At 35.7% G+C, this 20,998-nt stretch overlaps 1 protein-coding gene across 6 annotated transcripts in view; it reads right to left on the reverse strand.

Moving 5' to 3' along the window:
- GREB1L (GREB1 like retinoic acid receptor coactivator) overlaps positions 1 to 20,998 on the reverse strand; it is a 255,559-nt gene that overhangs the window by 226,816 nt on the left and 7,745 nt on the right. The window contains exon 2 of one of the 6 annotated variants that reach the window (XM_074340246.1): positions 997 to 1,114. The exons of the other annotated variants lie outside the window; for them this stretch is intronic. The gene's annotated coding sequence lies outside the window, so the exon portion shown is untranslated. The remainder of the gene's footprint in view (positions 1 to 996; positions 1,115 to 20,998) is intronic. 6 annotated transcript variants of the gene reach the window in all.

Here is a 20,998-nt window from a genome sequence, read left to right on the forward strand (position 1 = left end):
GCTGAAATTTTGAGGATGTTTATTAATGCAGTTAGCTTATCCTAACGAATCATTTCACAGTGAAGGTAGTATGTAGTCAATCAGAATTTTAAAGAATACAATGATAACAGATATTTTTAGTCCCTTTTCTAATACCCATCCCCCTCCTCTTTGTTAATAGGACCCCGATTTTGTTTGGGGTGCTAATGCATATAGCTCCAGGAGAAGGATTTTGATTGGTCTAAGTTCATCATGAAAATCCTGCTCCCCACCTTTCTAGCCTTCCCTGCAGTGAGGGATGGCCAAGCACTCAGGTTCTAGCTAAGGAGACGTAAGGGGAGTGTACTGCAGGGGTTTCTGGGAAAGGTTTTCCTTCTGCATGGGTGGCATCATCCCTTCTTCCCTCTCCTTGATTCAAACAGGGACCTCCATGATTGGGGCTACATTCTGAACTAATAAAATAAACGCATTCTGAATGAACGTAACACAGTCACCAATGCCATAAATTTGTGGGCTGATATGGGACATGCATGAAAAGAAGAGTACAATGCCTAAAGGCATTTCAATTTTTTATTTAAACGATGACATGCCAAAATAAAGGCCTCAGTGGGCCCACAGCCACTCAGTGAAATTTGAAATATAAAGGCCTGTTAATTTAACACTAACTTTTAATTATTTGTCTTCATCTACTGAATATAGACCAACATGTTTATCTCTCACACTTTCTTAATGCGCTTCTTAAAATCAGTAAAAAGTACTGGCTAAAAGCTCAGGCTCTGGAGTCAGACTGCCTACTCTTAGATCCCATCTCTGGCACTTACTCTATGAATATAAATGATACTAAACTTCTGTCCATTTTTCCCCCATTACTAAAATAAAGATAATAGCATATGCTAAGGATGATGATAAGGATTAAAAGACACAATCAATATAAAGTACTTAGTAGAGTGCTTGGCACATAATGCTTAGCAAATACAATACATATAATAAAATAAATACAAAATTTATTTTTATTACCTCCAAATTTCAGCCATACAGCTTCAAGTAACGAAATAATCCACTGTCTGTGAGGGGCAGGTGTTTGCTTCCTGTGGGTGTAAGTGTGCTTTTCATTCACGGCCTCCTGGTGAGTAAACTAAAGAATAATTAAGGTTGCCCAACAGCCTTTAAACTCCCTGGGTTTTAAACAGGGTTTAAAATAAATCACAGCTAAGTTGTTTTAAGTAAAGGATTAGAGTCAATGACTAAGAGTCAAGGGCGGGATGAGACAGGGCACTAGAAGAGTGGGCGGCGTCCCTGTGAACTGAGGGTTTGTGGACTCTGGAGCCTCACCCCGAACAAGATGGTAAAGAGACAAGAGCAAGTAGAGCACAGCTGGTAATCCCACCGCTCCACTCACCTTCCCATGCTTCTCCAAAATGGATTATTCATCATTGCAAGGCGATGGCCCACATTTTTTTGCCTCTACATCTTGGCTCATTTCTTTCCCTAACAATCCCACCAGGCTGTCAAAACCCTATTCATTTCACAGCATAACTACCTTCTCTTTCAAGACAGCATCTCTAGTTTTCCCTCTCTAATAGCCTCCCTTACTTTTCTGAACCCTTGTTGAGCTTCATTCATTTAAAAAACAAAAACAAAAACAAAACATTTTTCTAGTATCTACTATTACTTTGGAATTATCCTATGTGCTGAGAAGACACAGTCTGGACTCATTGGGAACAGTTTAATGGTTATAATAAATTTAATTTATTTGTATCCTCTCTCTTCTCCAACAGAATGTGTGCTGGCTTATAATAAGAGATATACACTGTGTAATCGCATCTTAAAAGAAAGTTCAGGGCTAGAAGAGAGAAGAAATCTAATATACTAACCAGTAAATACATAGTTCAGCATGAAGTGTAGCTCCTGAGAAGCCAGGGTAATAAAAAGGGGAACACAGTGATCTTTCATCAGTACATTCTCTTATCAACAGAAAAGATGCCTACCAGTTCCTCAGGGCAAAAAAACAGATCCCTCACCCTGAAGTATTATATACTTTCTCACTTGGGGTATTACAGAGGTTTCAAATAATTACGCTTCAATCTCAAAACTGCTAAAAGAAAGGAATGCATGCACAATGTGCTATAGGATACAGACTAGTTTACCGAATTCCAAACTCCATAAATGCAAGTATTAAATTTATTAAGAACAATAAATACAATAATACTATATTAGAGGGAAACTCACCTAGATCTCTTTTTCAGAATCAAACAACATGAAATAGTATGCAAGAATTCAAATGAATGTGGTTCACAGTACAATAAAACACACACCCCATAGAGAAGTGAGTTCGGCTAAAGGAAAACAGCTTGTCTTGTCTGATCAGAAGATGGAGCACTAAAGGGGGCAATTGGGGCCTGAAGGAACAGAGTTGTGGATATTGCCATCCACAGTTCTAATTTCTTTCAAGAGCTTTGTTTAGTTCCACTCTTTCAACTGGACACTTTTATCTGACTGTCTCCCAACATGTCAAACTTAATCTAAAATCAAATTCATCACTTCTCTCCCCAAAACACCAATTTCTGTTTTCCCTATTTCTGTTAATGGTACCATTTTTCTCCCAGGTAATTGGGCTTGAAAACATGAAGTTATCAATCTTTCATTTCTTTCCCTTGACTCCAAAATTCAATCGATAATCACATATACCTTTTCATTTTATTTTTTTAGTCTCTTTCTCTTTTATTGCCAATACTGATATTCAGGTCCATTTTATCCTGAGTTCATATTTATACAATGGCTTACATTCAGCTTTCTACAATACAACATTGTCACATTCCTGTTCAGAAACTTTCAGTGGGCCCTTCTTACTCACTAAATGTAGGCTGCACTTCAGAGCCTGGAATTCATCTACTCTATAAAATGACCTCAACCCAACAGCTTTATGCCCTATGAACTTATTTCCACCACTTTCATACTGTTCTCCCACTGTCCCTGTATCCACATTCAGTGTTCCTAAGTGCCAAACTGCTCTCCTTACCTTTTCCCTATTAATCGAAATTCAATTATTTGAAGATTAGGTACAGTCTCACCTCCTAAGCAAAGTTTCCTTAGACTTCTCCAACCTTCACTTAACTCGTAATACTTACTGCAATCTAGCTGGCTCATTCAACAATTATTTATATAGAGCTCTGCGATATCAATTTTGTCTTATGGATTTTTTCACATTTACACTAATGGTTTATATGTGAGCTATCCATTATCTTCCTAACTAAAGTATAACTTCCTTATACTTCTTTTTTTTTTTTTTGTCTCACAGTGCTTAGCACCTAGTAGGCACTGAAATATATTGTAGAATTTGAGGAGTGCCCTGGAGGTCATCTATTGCCAACTCCTGCCCAGGATGGGACTCCCTTTGATATTCCTCAGAGCCGATCCTCCAGCCTTTATGGAACACTTGAGTGACACTTCTCAGCTACATCACAAGACAGTGTGTTCCACTGCTGAAGAGCATTAGTCAACAAAAAGGTTTTCATCAATCTCCAAAATACAGCTGAGTGAAAATCTAAAGTGTCAAACAGTATGTTCAGTATACTTCCCTACAGGCATGTACATGCCCAGAATATCTCAGAAAGGATATCCAGGAAGCTGGGGTTATCTCTGGGTGGAAGAGTTTGGATGACTGGGAGACAGAGATAGAAGAAGACCTAATTTTCACTATAGGAGTCTTTGGTATATTTAATAATTAAATAAGTAAAATATGTTTTAAGCTCCTTTTTGTTATATACTTAAATTTTCCTCTGTGAAACTTTTGTCCTGATTCTATTTCTGATCTCTGGAGCTGCCCAGAGTAACCTAACTATGTTGACTGATTGACATTTTAATGAACTGTTGCTATGAATCATGTAAATATGCACATTCAACTAAAGTTTATTAAATCCCTGAAAAGTAACATAGTCTCTTAAACGAGTTAAAAACTGGCTCCAATATGCTTAAATAAGTTTAAATAACACTTATTTTTTATATACACAATTTCCAAATCATTGGTCTTGTCTTAAATTTTTTACATAGCCCTTCTATTCTATTTTCATCCATATTATCATAAGATACTAGTTGCCTAAGGTATTTTGATGTTATCTTGTATATTACATAAGCAGCTCTGCAATGATCTTGACACTTGCAGTGCCTTCTTATTACCTAAAGACCTAAGACATGTTTAGCAGCTTTAGGGACATATTAACAGTTTTTGGAATTATGCATAATCACCAAGTTTCAAATTGTTTTGAGAAGGCCATTCTTAACTTTTTTTTTTTTTTAAGGAGGGTGCAGCTCACAGTGGCCCACATGGAGGTCGAACCAGCAACCTTGGTGTTATTACACCATGCTCTAACCTAACTGAGCTAATCGGCCACCCCACCCCCCATTCCTAAATATTCTGAAAAATTTGCAGAGTGAATAAAGATATACTCTCAGTTATGAATAAGCACATATCTCGGGAATCAAATAACCTATGTTCTAGTCCTGGCTCTTTAAGTATCTCCGGGCCCCAATTTCTTCTCCATTAATAACACAGGCACAGGGATTACATTGTTTTTGAGAGCCTTTCCCCATCTAGCTTTCTGTCTGTTTATGGCATCTTCACTCTAGCTCAGGTATTACAGCACACATAGCTAGGATTTATAACTACTCACCTAATGAAAGCATCTCTCTTCCTGGGGGTATGGCAAGGATTCTTTAATGCTGGAATTATCACTGGCTCCAGGCACTCCCCTTGTCATTTATCAACAATGAACAACTTGGACAGAGATGTTTCACAAGCCTGTTTGTGTTTTCATATGTGACCAGTCTCCCCATTTGAAGTGTAAGATATTGACATCCTGAAAATTGTCATCCCTAAACTCTCCTGAGCTTGTAGAAGTATAGTGGAGACTTTAAGCAATGTTGACTCTTTTCACCAACTAAAGTGTGTACTATAATTGGTAATTGGCTCTAAAGGTCCCGTTAATAAAATTCAGCTGAATTAAATAAGCACTCCTTGAGTATCTACTAGACATAAGGCAATGTGCCAGGAGATGGGGGAACACTTTGCTCTTTTCCACCCAGTGTGAAGAGAAGAAATATAAAAGGCCTCCTATGAGTGAAAAGGCTGCTTGAGATTATGTGCTCATCAGGCACCTGTCTGCCCTATCAATTCTACCACGATTAGTAGATTGCAATCTTGTATCTGGAAATTTTTCCCGTAATTCATACGCTGTAATTCCAGTTCTCAAAAACATCAGAACCAACTAAATCCTGAGGCAAACCACACCCCACACCCCACCCCATTCGCAACCCCCATTCCTGCCCCGAAGTCTAGGCTCATGATGTAATCCTCTTATAATGCATTTCCCTATCTGCACTTGGGATACCTGGAAACCTCACAGTTTCTCAACATGTATAGAGAGGAACGATTTCCACATTCAAGGTTTCACCTGTTAGGCACTCTTGGGTTGGGGGCATTGGTATGGAGGAGAAGAAGGGAGAGGTCATGTTCAGTTTTTCAGACACAGTAGTATTCTGGCCTCCTGGCCAGAAAACATAACAAAGCTTTATCTTAAATCTCCTTTGTCGTTTCTACTATTTCTGGAGGGCAAAAAGCAATAGTGGAAAAAAATTCCTGCAAATACCTTCCCTTATCACCCTTTATAATTGGAAGAGGTCATAACGCAATCAAGCATGTGCTTCTTGCAGTTATTTCTTGTATCAACAGGCATTTACTGAGCCCCTACATCAATGCTGGGATCTGAAGAATCCAAAAGCAGTAAAGACATTATTCCTACTCTCTGGAGCCTCATGATTGAATGGGGAGGTGGAGCTTACCCAAAACCCAGTTGAGAACAGCTAAGTACCATAATCATCTGATACTAACAATGAAAGAACAAACCAACTATACACCCTTAGAACTATAGGAAACCTGCGGGATAGGGGATCAAACCCAACCTCTCCCCATAAGCAGAAATCTTCCAACATCCTTGTCAGGTTCATTAAGCTTCTGATTTAATGTGGAACTCACATTTCACAAAGCAGTCCATTTAATTTTTACAAGTCTTTTATTGCTAAAACATTTTATCCTATGTTGAACCTAAACTCTTACCTATAGCAGTATTTTTCCAAACTTTGTTTTTTAAGCAGTGCAGTGTGTCTTTAAAAGAAACATTAGGCGCAAACCAATATATAATGGTTTTTGTTACAAGTGGAACTTGCAGTTAAAAGTGGAACTCTTCTGTTGGGAGCTGCAGGGGCCCTCAGCATGTGCACTAGCAGCTCAAGCAACCTCTCCCTCTAGCAGCCCACACTAAAGAATGCAGGCAGCTCTGTAGAGCAAAATTTGAAAACCACTGCTTTAAGGATATATTAACAGTTTTAAGAACTTTAAGGTAGAGTAAATCTGATTCCAGCTACACATTTCAGCCCTTGAAGACAGTTATCTTGTCTCAATCTTCTTGGATAAACTTGCCCCTTTCAAATTGTCTATTCCCTTTATGTCATTTCCCCCCATAGTTCCCCCATCCTGATCACTGTCCTCCTAAAAATGTAGAAACCATATCAGAACACAATTCTTTAGATACTGTGGTCAGCTAAGGATACTGTCTCTCTTATTCTCTAGATGGCAACAAAAGTTGAAGAGGGCTTAGTGACTGAAGAAGGACCTGAATTGGACCTTGAGAAATGCAGGATTTAGACAGGTGGAGAGAAGAGAAGATAAAATTTGAGCTAGGAAGGCAGAATGAATAAAGATATAGAAATTAAAATGAGGGCCTCCTGACACACTTTGAACACTTCTCTTACAGACCCTTACTGGTTCTTTTCTGTTCAGCCAGCTGCCCATTCGCTTACATTTCTCAGAAGAAAATTAAGCCAGATCTTATATCCATGAATGTACACTTCTATTGTCATGATACCAAATGAGCAACATGATCTGATCAGTACTAAAACTAGACCATTTCAATATTGCAGTTATTGCCACAGGGGAAAGAGTACTTGATGAATATGTTTAAGTCTGTGGGGAAAAAACCTGTGTCATCTTACAATGAGTCAATACCTTGACAAGAAGATTCATAAAGGTTACAACACGATTGAGGGGCATCGCTGGGGATTCTCAAATCTAAAGCATACCCAAAGAACACTGTGCCTCTAAAAAAATTATTTGTTATTTATCACTTATCAAACCACAGGTGGCATGTGCCTCAATAATCGTCTCTTGGCTATAAAAACATCAGCATTTTCAGATATATGAGTGCTAATCCACAAAGACAAAACATCCTGTGAAAACAAATATTAAAAAGACCTATATTCAGCGAAAATATGTTCATCAAAGTCCATCGTCTCATGTTACTTAATTTTCCCACTTACAGATAAGTATTCAAACACATCGATGTTTCATATCATTTGGTTTATTATTCAAGGAGGAAGATCTTAAAGACAGGGTATTTCACTATATAGCTTTTGCCCACAAAATGTATTTGTCAGTGATGATATGAATATTTACTATTTTACATTACACAAAAATGGGATTTACACACACACAGCACTCACCAACCTGGGGAAATTACCTTGTTCTAAATTTTAATACATGTTATGAATCTATAGGATTTTAGGGTGTTGTGGGGAAAAAAACTGATTTTACTAGCATTCAGGGTAATTGACTCAGACATTTTATTTCCATTATTTTCTCTTTTCCTTCATCTTAAAAGGAGATAATCTGAATTGCTCTAATCTGAAAAACAACAATAAGTGTAGCAAACACTTGACAATGAAGATGGAAAGCTTCTAAAAATCTGTTACCTTAGTAACAGCAAGAATGTGGAAGAATAAGAATACACTGTCAGGACATCATTTCAGATTCCACAGATTTAAGACCTAAATACAGTCAGCTTTCATTAGCTTTTTGTTTTTCCCAGCAGGTCCTTGGACTTTGAAACAAAACCTGAATGACAGCTATGAGCAATTCCAGCCTGGCTCCTGATTAGCTATGCCAAACAAAACAACTCTCGGCAGTGTAAACTTTCCAGGCATCTGCAACCAAGCCTCTGTAGAGACTATAATTCCTCAGTGAGATTTGAAGGAGAGTCAGAGGTTGAGGGGTAAAGGGTGAACAGGAGGGGGGAGGGGGACAAAAAAATAAGACCTTCCCCTCCACCTCAAACTAGTTCCCTGAACTAGTCTGATTAGAGCAGGGGTGGAGGAAATAAAGTAGAACTTGTTTGGTGGTGGTATTGTCATTATAGCTTTTTAACTCTGCCTATTCTACAGTTTAACCATTTCTCTAAATCTAAATATTCGATTCCAATTAATGTCCACAACGTCCTCGTTTTACAAACCATCCATGCATTTAAACCAAACAAGCAATTCTGAGGACCTATTACCATCCAATCCAGCAAGCAGTCAATTAAAGAGACCTGAATGAGAAGGGAGAGCAACATATATAGACAGTGCCCCACATGGATGCAAACTAAGATTTTGTACCATTTATTGTCATTCATTTTCACCGCATACAGACCTAAAATTAATTACATCAAATGACAGTGAACTGTGCTGTGTGATTCCATCTGCTACATAATTAGATCCTGGTGGAACTAACTATAATATAAAGAAGCTTTTTTCTTATGATCAGTCTACCCTTGATTCTACCTAAAGAACATTCCTTTAGCTGCACAAAAGAATTACAGATTAAATATCAAAGTAGTCTTTTTTTTTTTTTTAGGCAATCCATTTTGATCAGATGCTTGATTTCAAAGTTATAAGTGGTGTCAGAAAAAGCTGTCTGGAGAAAATTCTGTATTGAAGTGTTAGGTGGCAATTCAGCTGTAAAGAGATGGGTTAAACTAAAAGGTTGACTTAAACTCTGCCACAATCCTCTCAAAACTTCAGAAGTAAAAATGATTGCTTTTACATTTCTTGCAGTAAGATGGCAACATTGAAATTTTCTCGTCTTCTGGAAAACTGACATTTAACCACACTCTGATAGCTACTGCTTCTGAGATAATCTACAAAAACTGATGGCTGGCTTAATTTGAATGGTGGGCGACAAAGGTCCCTGCTTCTGGTCAATAACCTTTTTTTTTTTTTTCAACAGTCTCATAATGCTTATGTAGCTATTAAAGTAAGGAAAATAATTCTAACACCCTAAGATGTAATTTGCAGGTACATGGCAAACAGATGTCACAGAAAACTTACATTTACATAACTACATCATAAAAGCATAGCCTACATTTAGGACAACATTAAATTTAAATCATCAAAGGTTTGAGTGAAAAATTCAAGTTCAGATATAGAGGAGTTACATAAAGATTCACCAAAAATCACAATCAGGGAGATATTGATTTTGGAAACTGGGGACAAGGAAAATTTCAGTGTTTGAGATAGGTAATATTAAAACAGAAAGCTACATTCCCCATTATTTTATTTAACTGGTCTGTAATTCCATCCTTCTATTAAACTACAGAAAATCACTTTAAGCAGATTTTTGTAATAGATGAGGATAAGGATAGCGATGTTAGAACAGCAGAAAACCCCTCATTCTGAGTCTATGCTGAAATCTCAAACCAAACCTGCTGATTCAGCACAAAGTCATCAGCAGAGTTCTTATCTGTAAAGGGAACAATCCATTGTCTGGCTGAAACAAAGGGCAGTGCAAAGGAAATCAGCCAAATCTGGGCCAGATGGTCACTGATTCAAGTTTCATTTTCCCCATCCCCCACCCTCCCTGGCACTACAAAAAATGGATTCAGACAGCATTTTCAGTTACCAGGTAATAACCCTGAGTGTTAAGGTATAAACCTTTTATAATTACATATGCCACCCCCCACCTCAACACCATCTAATTTATTAAAACAGGATGTTCTCATAAAATGTTAAAATGAGGAAGTTGCTATGCAGCAGTTATTAAAAGGAAAATACCTCTGAAAATCCAGTTTCTGTTTCTTAGGCATGACATGGAGTTTTACCAGGTGGAATAATTACAAATATTCATATTAATTTGTTGTCATCTATTGTTTTTCCTCAAATCATGACACAAAATGGAAATGAACTCAGAGAAAACTGACACACTCATTTTCTACAGGTTGACTACCGGGCATCACCTTGCAAAAAGTCTTGTGATTTTTTTAACCCAGAAACACTTTTTACCAATGACAAGTTACCAACAAAAGAAATCACTGATTTTGATTATAAACCAATGTGTCTGAACTGGTATCACAGAATCTATGATCAGGATACTGCTAAATACACATCGCACACCCCAATAGGTATTACAAAACTCAATTTTTAATTCTAAACAGCAACTATAAATTAAAGCAAAAGATGCAGAATTATGTGTTAAAATCTGCAAGCAGTCTATGGAAATATACATATTAAAGAATGGCATTAAAAAAATTCAGGCTCTCTCAATAAATTTATTCAGGAAACACTCCTTTACTTTTCTTACCTGTATAAAACAAAGATATTTAGATTAAACAAAGGTCGTTTCTTTGAAGAGAACCCTTGACTCTATAGTGGTTGTTTGGGAAATATTTACCTTTATGTGACCTAAGTAAATTTTGTCAAACAACAAATAGCAATTCTTTTAGAAAATTTTACAATCCTTTTCATAATTACTTTGGAAATGTCAATGCAGGAGTACATTTTATTGGTGTGCTACAGTGCCACTTTTCCAAAATTTACATATAGAAAGGTTAGGATAGATCAAAGAGCTTTTTTCCTATTTGTTTGTTTATTTTACATGAGATAATCACAGGCTGGTAATTCAATGGCTAAAGACAAAAATGACTTCAAAATATGCAATCAACAGCAACTCACACAAATGGCCTGTTTTATTGTAGGGAAGTAGAAAAAGCTGCTAAAGTCAACACAAGGTAACCTCCCTTAAGAGAACATTCACCATAACTTACACAAGGCCAACAAGTGAGTATAAAATGAATCCAAATTACAGAGCTTCAATCTTGACCTTCTGTCTTAAAGGGAATAGTGGTAAGTGGAAACTTGCAAAACTTGTCCTCAGAAATTGTTCCTGGAAGTTGATTTATAATTGCATTATCAGACTAAGTTTTAAGCAGTAATCAAAAATATAGTCTAAATATATACACAGTATATAGATATGTGTGTGAGATACATGTCATTGTGCGTCTGCTAACTTCAGTAGTTTTAACATCTCAGATTTAACTATCTGAAATGTATTTCTACAACCTCATTTCTCCTACTGTTTTCCTTTACATAGTACTACAAAATAATACTCAGCATCATACTGGAGATTGTTGAACTGTTGTTATAGCATATAAATTTCTTAATATATTTATGGCTCAGAAAAACTGCTAGCGTGAAAAAATTAATAATCCATTAAGAACCTTTAAAATAAAGTAGTTGAGTGCTGGCTGTTTAACAAGTTTTTTCTTTAGTGTAAAATAGAGTTTTATTTCAGTGTTCATGAAAAAGAAGAAAATGACTATTCAAAATGACCATTCTCTACCTTCTGAGCTCATCTTTAGAGTCTCTAAGATAAATTTACATTTAAATGAAACACACACAAAAGCAGCTGGACTATCATCACACACATTAGTGTTTTCAGAGATTTAAATCTCTAATTCTTAGGAAAGAGAAAATTGTGACCACACACCTATTTTTAATCAGTCAGTTTTATTTATACATCCTTGCAATAGGGATTTATATGCTAATGCTTTAACTTAATATAAGAGTTAAGGGAAAAGCATCTCTAAACAGATGAAAATAGAATTCTTCTCAGAACAGACTTCTCATGCATATAATTTTCTTTAAAAAACCCAGCTTTTAAATGAGATAAAAACAAAAACTATATCAACAACAATAAATGACTACATAAATGTAACGAGGTAGAATTTAGCAAACTAAAATATGATCTTGTTCTTTAATAAGCCCTAATATAAAGTAGCAGCACAGTTTAAAGCTAAAATATTGTATAAGTACTGGCTTCTAGTTATCCTTTAAGTCTTTGCTCTTCTTATTTTTTCTTTCCTTAATATGTATCTTCCTTTGTCTGGTGATCCATGAATCAGGTAGAAAATTTAATTCCATTCAATTAAAAAAAATTGTGAAAAGACAATACATTTATGATAAATATGGCACTGGTTAGTCTTATTAGTTTTTATTACTGTACATAATGAGAAACATATCAAGGGCCAAATTAGAATGTGCATAGCTTTCATTGAAGAAAAACTGATGAGAATTCAAATGTCTAAAGAGTGAATTGCATTTATTAAAAAATGCTTTACGATCTAAACTTCAAATGTTTATTTCTCAGTATAATCTACATGCATTAGTAAAATAGCAATGTATTAAGTAATCTCACACGACTACAAGTGTGCTTTAAACAGACTGAAGATCAAAATAAACTCTCACTCATTTTCTGTCTAAATGATATTTTCTCGTACCTTAAATTTACCACATAAAAAATATTTCAAAAGTAGTTATTTACTAAAATTAGTTTCTGCTCTAAGACAAGAAAGAGGGGATCTAAGTTGAACTGTGATGAAATTCGTACACCCCTCTCAAAATCTACATACCACAGTTTGGGTTTTATTTTTAGATACCTTAATGTTCATGAAGTATCACTAACAAACATAAGGCTCATACCATGATTTCCTTAACATCGTCAGCACTGCTTCAAATTTTACATTCAATGCCTCATGAACAAAGTTAAAATCATCTTCTAGTCTAAAAAATGACATGGACATTAAATCTCCTTTAGATATCAGTTCAGTTGAATTCTTTTATAATTTTGATATTTAGTAACAGAACAAATGACACCCTCACATATTATGTTATATAAATCTTTCACTAAATTAGTAATGATATGAGGAACACAGTTTAAATAAAGTTAGATCTAAATCTACAAACCACAAGCCACATAACTGTATTTTAACTAGATTGTAGGTTTCCCCAAGGTCAGAGATAGTTCTTTATTTTCCTTTCTCTTTCTCCACCGCACCATTCCAATTATAGGTACTTGATAAAGACTTACCAAGTTGACTTTTTCTGCTAATTTTCTGTCCAATGGAGAATTCTATTATTCCCACTGGACATAGAGTTCTTGCTCAGTAGGAAAACTATGAAAAGAAAAATTTTTTCTAAGGAAGTAACAAATGTATTTGATGTAATTACTCTTTATCCAAATGAAAACTGAGATGCAGTCTGATATTATAATTGCTGTTGCCAATTATTACTTCAAAGCCTTAAAAAAATTCAGTATAGGTTAAACACAAACTTTACTCTAAAATAGAATTATGGTGTCTGTTTGCAATATGTGAACTTTAGCTTCCCAAGGGTAAACACCCTACAGATGTCTGGTAATCTCCCATGTAACAATATCTAAAGCAAGCCCACACTGTTTTGATTTTGGAAGTCTTATCAATTTAAAATCTAATGAACAAAATGAATTGTAACATTTATGCAGTACAAGAGTTTTGTTACATTTTTCAAAACGCTCTTTCCAGACTATACATTCCATGATCCTATCCCACAATGCAGTATTATCCTGGAAATGTATAGAAATGTAGAGCTTTCAATTATTTTTCATTAACTATTTATTGGCAAATTTAAAACCCATATTACCTAAATCATGTAAGTAAAATTGTAAATAAATAAATTTCATGATAACCTGAACATGCATGAAGGATTACAAAGACATCATCATTTTGTAAAACTCAAAAGAAGAGCAAATGAAATGCATCTCCTTTCATCTCACCTTTGGATTTATTTTTCCTTGTTAGCATCCTTTATTCAAAAGATAATTCTACTGACCTCCCTTCCGAAGGGCCTGGGCCTCATCCTGGTATGTCCAGTAGCAGTGATAAGCTTATGTTTTTCCATCTACCCTCCCTTCTCCCAGTTCCCTTGAAGGCAGTGGTTTAGATCTGAAAGAAGTTTGGCCCAGGTTGAGGACAGATCCCATAGGCATGGAAGAGAGCTAACAGGTCCCTACAGAAGTCATTCATTCATTCATTGAAAAGTATTTATTGAGGGTTAACTATGTGCCTGTTCCAGGTGTAAAGATAGAATAGTGAGCAAAAAAAGACAAAGCACTTTTCATTTATAGAGCTTTCATTCAAGTTTGGTGAGTAAGTCCAAAACTTCACCCCCATTACATTCCTTACCAACAAAAATATAGCCTTGGTACAGTCTGTTTCCCTAAAATGAAGTAATAAATGGTCCCCAGGTAGTATGAAATAATTAACATTCCCCGTAGCACCTATCTACACCAACTTCAGCAAGAGCAGCAACATTTGCCAGTTATTTTTCTGGATAATATAAAAAATAAGATACACTTCCTGACATTCACATCTTGCAATCTAGTTGAGTCACAAGACATTTACCCAAGAGTATGACACAGAGGAAAGAACAAAGTCTTTGGAATCAGCCAGCCCCTATGTTTGAATTCTAACTTTTCCCCTTACTACCTATGGGCTCTTGTGAAACTTACTGAAACCCTTCTGGGCCTTAGTTTTCTTAGCTATAAAACTGAGAATCACAATGCCTACTTTATACGGCTGTTGTGAGGATTAGAAATGACACGTGTACAGTGCCCAAAGTAGTGTACATTCATTTTTATTAAGTTATTGGATTAAATTATTAATTCCTGCTGTAAATTATATTAAATAGCAGGAAAGAACTAGGCAGAGAAGTGTATATGAATCATAAAGACCTTTATGGTTTTTTATTAAAGGCTATGTTTTGTACGTACACACATTCTCTGACATATATACACATTCTCTCTGAAATTCCAGATATGCAACTATGCCATGTATTATTACACTGTTCCATCACAGTTTCTGCTCTGGAGGCAAAAGTTGAGATAAGGCATACCATTGACTCAGGAGTCTTTATGATGGCAAGAAACCTCAAGCATTTAGAATATCTGAAATACCATAACCCAGACACTACTCTTCCAGCCTCCAAGAGAGCTTCAGTCGATTGTGCAGATGGTCCGATTAATACCTACCAATATCAAACAATTCCTTATACATATTTTGACCAAGAATACATCTCACCTAGTATTAAATTGTTCCACTTACATGAACAAAGGGATGAAAGGAAATTTTTACATGGTATTTAACTTTCCTAGAGAAAGAAGAACCTGGTAATATTAGTTGGGAGGCAAAATTTTAATACTAATTGCCATTCTCTGATGAAATCTGAAAAATGTTATTCAGCAAGTCGGATGAAGAAAAAGAACTAACATTTCCTGGGGGTCTATTTTGTACCAGGTATGTGCTTGGTGCATTGATCCATTATCTCAGAAATGTGACTGCTCTGGAATCAAATGATGAATCAACTGTCTTAGAGTCAAAACTATATCAAGAGTCCCAGAGGAAAAGTTATTTGTTCAATAGTGATTTTATTTCTCAAGTAATAAATTAGATTGATTTTGTATTGTAAGCTATGTAATGAGCCTACCAGAGAATGTTGTTGTTTGTTTTCATATCAACACATGGAATAATACAATCTGTGAAACTATGCGAAAGAGAATATAAGAGAAACACTCCATACATTTGTCCTGGGGTGATGGTGCTGCTGCTCATACTACCATTATTAGCAACACTACTATTACTAGTACATTACTATTACTATGTAATAGTACATTACTATTACATTACTATTACTAGTAAAATTATTAGTCTACCTTGATCCTTCACTGTGCTCCAACTTGTGAAGATGTAGGTCTAGCCATTCTTTAATATGCCAAGGCCTTAACCTCCCACTCCAACAATTCTCAAGTGATTATTAAATCATCAAAGTAGGTAGAACAGCTATCTGGAGATAAACTCTTATTCATGTGGGGAGTTCGGTTGCAACAGAAGTTTCTCTATTGGCTAAGGCGCCAGAGGTTTAATTAGTTTATGTTCCACAAGAGAATTAAGAGATCAGTGCACTTTTAAAATAGCTATTTTTAAAAAATAAAATGCTATAAATCTAAACCTTATAGGGAACATCTTCATATATTATTTGTTAGAATCTCACCTTAGAACAATCTTAGATTTTTTCAGGTTTATTTCCAACAAACGAAATTGAGGGAAAATATTATTGTGGAAATACCCTTACTGTCATCCACCTTCCATGTCCAATTTTCCAGACAGTAGTACGATTTTTCAAAGAATTGTTAAGTAAATATAGATTGTAGACTGTCAATTCTGTCAAATCTAATTAATCAGTCAATACTTTGTATTTACTATGTACTCAAAATTCTATTAGACTTTTTGGAAAATACAGACTATAAAATGCCATAGTACTTCTAATATTCAGAAAAAAATGATTTCTGAAACATAGAATGTAAATGTCTGTAATGAAATTCTAAAACTATGATATATGAACTATGAATGCTATAGAAGTTTAGGATAGAAGAAAATTAATAAAAACTCCCGTACTTAGTATGCGTCCATAAAAGAAATAAACAAAACTAGACCTCAAAGCAGTGGTTCTTCATGAAAGTGGCCTACTCCTACTCCTAGGGCCAACTCCAACGGCTCAAAATCTGCATTTAAACAGATTTCCTGCTGATTCTAATATAGGAGGCCCATAGTTTGGCAAACCCTGTGTTAAATGACAGGTATAATTTGCAAGAACCTCTAGAGCAGTGCTATCCAACAGAACTTTCTGCAATGGTAGAAATATTCCGTGCCTGTGCTTGTCCAATACAGTAGCCACTTGTCACATATGGTCATTAAGCTCTTGAAATGCAATTAGTGCACTTCAGGAACTGAATTTTTAACTTTAATTAATTTTAATTTAAATAGCCATGGCCAACTCTAGGGAATAGGAAGAGATTTCTAAGGGAAACGTGAGCCAAGCCATTGAGAGAAATGCACAGGAGCAGGATATATAGGCAGGAGAGACAACTGACTGGTTTATCTAGAAGAGAGGTTTTATATTAGACTGTCATGAGGTCAGATTATGAAAAGCCTTGAAGGGAACTGAGGAAATTGGATTTCATAGCACACACTACTGGTTGCCTAATAGAGTTATTTCCTTCTGTTCTTCAATATTAATAACCCCAGAGCTTTTGCATGCTTACCTCAGAGAGTAGACCTTGATTTTTCTATACAACTCATGGTATTTCCACTTTCCTTGTCAGTGGCTGGCTTACACCAATGTGGTAAATTCTGGCCAATGAGATTTGGGACATCCATATATGTGGATAAACTCTTTAAAAAATGCTTAGCCTAAATAAAAATAACCTTTATCTGATTCTAGTCAAAGCTGTGTGAGGCTTGGGCGTGCTGCTGACATGTTGGGGTAATGAAGAGACAAGATGAAAGACAAACACCAACAAACTGAGGATGGCAGAGAATGACCGAAAGAACTTGGATCCTTGATGACATCATCAAGCACCTGAATTAACCCAGGAATTGTCCTTCCCCTGCCTCCCCCCCAGACAGTTTGAGAATGTATTTAATTAATTACTGTTTAGCATCTTTAGTTTTCTGTTCTGTTCCATGCAACTGACAGCATTAGTCCAAGATACTAATGTTTAGGGTCAAAACCTCTGGGAAATGCTCAAGTAGGCGACTGGTAGCCATTGAAGGCATTTGATTACAGTTGGAGACTGATCAAAACAATGCTCAAGTCTTAAAAGTGACATGCATAAAAAATAGGTCAGAAGAAAGGAAAGGTAGAGTTAAGCAGACCAGCTTTATCAAAAAGCATGAAAGTCAGTTACCAAAAGATTTTAGAAAAATTTGAGAAATATTACTATTGTATAAAATCATTAATGTACATAGATAAATACTTGAAACAGAATTGGGGAAACAGCTCATTTTGTTAAGGATAGTAGAAGATGTTTCTTCTCTGATTTTTTTATATTGTTTTCATTATGTTATTATTTCTATTTAAAATCTAAACAAATTACAGAAAGTATAGTTTCCCTAAATGTTGCATATTCAATACTTTTGAAAATGGAAAAATTACTGTAATATGATTTCTCTACAGTAGCTGCAATTAAAGGTATTTCGAAGACACTGACGAACAACATGGTAAACCAGAAAGCATGCAGGACTAGCTGGGTGACCTTGGGAAGTCAAGTAAACCCTGTGGCTCATTGTTTTCCTCTCAGAGTAGATTGATCGATAAACCTAAAATTCAACAGTCTCTGTTTTCAAATGGAAGGAAATACTTTTGAGTAAAAACTGTCATGCAATGGATATCAAAATTTAATTTTCTAAGCTCTGTTCTCACCTTTTGTCATACGAACGGAGTCCTAAAACAGAATAAGTCAATCTCCCTGAAATTCTCTGAGCAAACCAGAAATCCTGGGAAATAATTATGTTTTCTAACTTTAATATAACTTTCAAAAAAAGTTCCTGCACAGATTTTCAGAGAATAAACTACTTCCGAAAATTTTAATGTGGATTAAAGTTTTATATCAATATCAAGTAGGTGTCAAGTGACAGTTTATTATTATTTTTAACTTGCCTTTCCAAACAATAATTGCTAAGCATTTTTCACACTTATTGACCATTTGGGAATTCTCCACGTGAATTCTGTGAATGACCTCGTCACATCGTTTGCAAAAGATTTTAAAATTATGTTTTATAAAATATTTTATATCACTTTGTTAGGAGTTCCTTATATACCAGAGATGATAATCTTTTATCTGCATATGTAGAGATTTTTTTTCTCCAATCTATCATTCGTCTGTAATTAGGGTTTCCAGGCGGGAATTCTCACCCGTTCTCAGGAATTTATTTCACATTCCTGTTCCCGAATCCCAACAAAAGTCGGTCGGGGAAATCGGGAAAATCGGCTCCTTGAACCCAGTAATACCCACAATGGGAAATAAACGTTCTACTCACAATGTATCTCTTAGACATTTTTCCTATTTATCGCTAGGGTTTTGGGTGGGAATTCCCACACGTTCTTGGGAATTTTTTTCGTTTTCCGTTCCCGAATCCCGACAAAAGTTGGTTGGGAAATCGGGAAAATCGGCTCCTTGAACCCAGTTGGTTGGTAGTATCAGCTGTCACTTTGTGGAAAAGATTTATCGTCGAGAACAGAAAACAGTTTATATCTCGGGATTCAGGAATGGGAAAGCAAAAAAAATTCCTGAGAATGGGCGGGAATTCCTTCCTGGAAACCCTATCTGTGGTAGTTGTTTATGGTTCTTTTTTGTTTTACAAAAATGTTTTTAAATTACATAATCAGATATGTCTGTCTTTTAATATATAGTTCTGTTTTCTTGGTTACTTAAAATAAATGCCTTTTAATAAACTAATAGCTATTTAACTGTGGAATATGTATACTATAGAGTATCATGTAGTCATTAAAAAGGACATATAAGTGCTATACCAGTTGACTTAGAGGTATATCCCTTGTACTCTATTATTAAGTGAAAAAAGACAAATATCATATATATGATAGTATATTTAAGATGCTGAAAATATACAATATATATAAGGCTACATGATGGTGAAAAAAGTTATCACAAAATAAATAGCAGATTGACCACACTGTTAGGGTGAAAATGGAGGATAAAGAGGGAATTTAGGCTCTCTGAATTGTTTAAAAGTCATGAGTACAGTTTTTTTAAAAATATATGATCCCTTATGTAAAATTATTTGTGTTGGTGGATATATATAAATCTGCATAGAGATGCATAAAAGAATGACCACCAAAAAGTTAATGGTGTTTAACTTAAGGATGGTTAGGTTTCAAGAAGAGAAGAGAAAGAAAAGAAACAAGAGGTGAGAGAGAGAGAGAGAGAGAGAGAAAGAAAACATGATGAAAAAACATCAAATAAATTTAAAGTTGTCCCTTCCAATAAAACAGAACAGACTGAATGAGGAGGGAGACAGAACCCTCAAGTGAAAAGGTACCCTCTGATGTGGGTAAGAATTTCAGTAATAGTCTTATAATTCCCTGAATACTCCCAAAAAGATATATACATAAACTTACTATGAGTCGTATCAATTTAATCAATTTAAATGCAGAAAATAAATGAGAGATAATACCAATTATACTTCTCTTCACATTGTCACCTCCATAGGCTGTGGTGACAATTTTAGGCACACCTGCTCTAGAAAAACTAAATTTACAGAATGATAAATGTAAGGAGTGGTTCTAAGACTTTTGTGTCCATAAAAATCTTCTTGGAAGATTGTTAAAATGTACATTCCAGGCTCCCACCCCAGAGACTCTTATTGAGCAGGCCAAGAGACCAATAATCCGCATTTAACAAGCACCCCAGGCAAATAAGGCAGGTGTTGACAGATCACACTGAAAAACAGTGAATTTAAGGATGTCTGATCTCTTTACAAACTGATTAACCAAAGAATTCGAGGAGTGTAGTATACTAGAGAGAAAAAAGAATTTTGAAGTCAAAAGATCTAGATTACCTTTCTGATCTAATCCTTTACTCATTCTGTCATTTGCCTCACCCCTTCAGCTGTGGCACTGGCCGCCTCAGTGACCCTCTCCCAACAGCCAAACATGCTCTTCCTCTAAATTTCCAATGGTTCAGCCCCTCGCAGCCCTCAGATCTTCACTCAGGTGTTACTCTTCAGTGACACCTTGTAGAGAATTTCAACTCCCATCTCACTTTCTTATTCCCCCTGCTGCTTCCTTGTCCTCTCTAGCACTTCTCACTAACTAAAATACAACATACTGTATAAATGTACCACAGTTTCTTAATCCAGTCGTCTACCGATGGGCTTTCGGTTATTTCCATGTCTTGGCTATTGTGTATAGTGCTGCAATAAACATAGGGGTGCATACATTTTGTTGAATTAAGAGTTTTAGATTTCTCCAGATAGATGGAGTATTATGCAGCCATAAAGAAGAATGAAATCTTACCATTTGCAACAACATGGATGGACCTAGAGAACATTAGGTTCAGTGAAATAAGTGAGACCGAGAAAGACAAATACCGTATGAGCTCACTTATATCTGGAATCTAAAGAAAAGAATAAATGAATGAACTAATCAGAAACAATCTCAGAGACAGAAGAAAAACTGAGGGTTGCTAGATGGGATGGGGGGTGGG

The sequence above is a fragment of the Rhinolophus sinicus genome, linkage group LG09, assembly GCF_036562045.2.
Source record: "Rhinolophus sinicus isolate RSC01 linkage group LG09, ASM3656204v1, whole genome shotgun sequence".
Classification (NCBI taxonomy): Eukaryota; Metazoa; Chordata; class Mammalia; order Chiroptera; family Rhinolophidae; genus Rhinolophus; species Rhinolophus sinicus.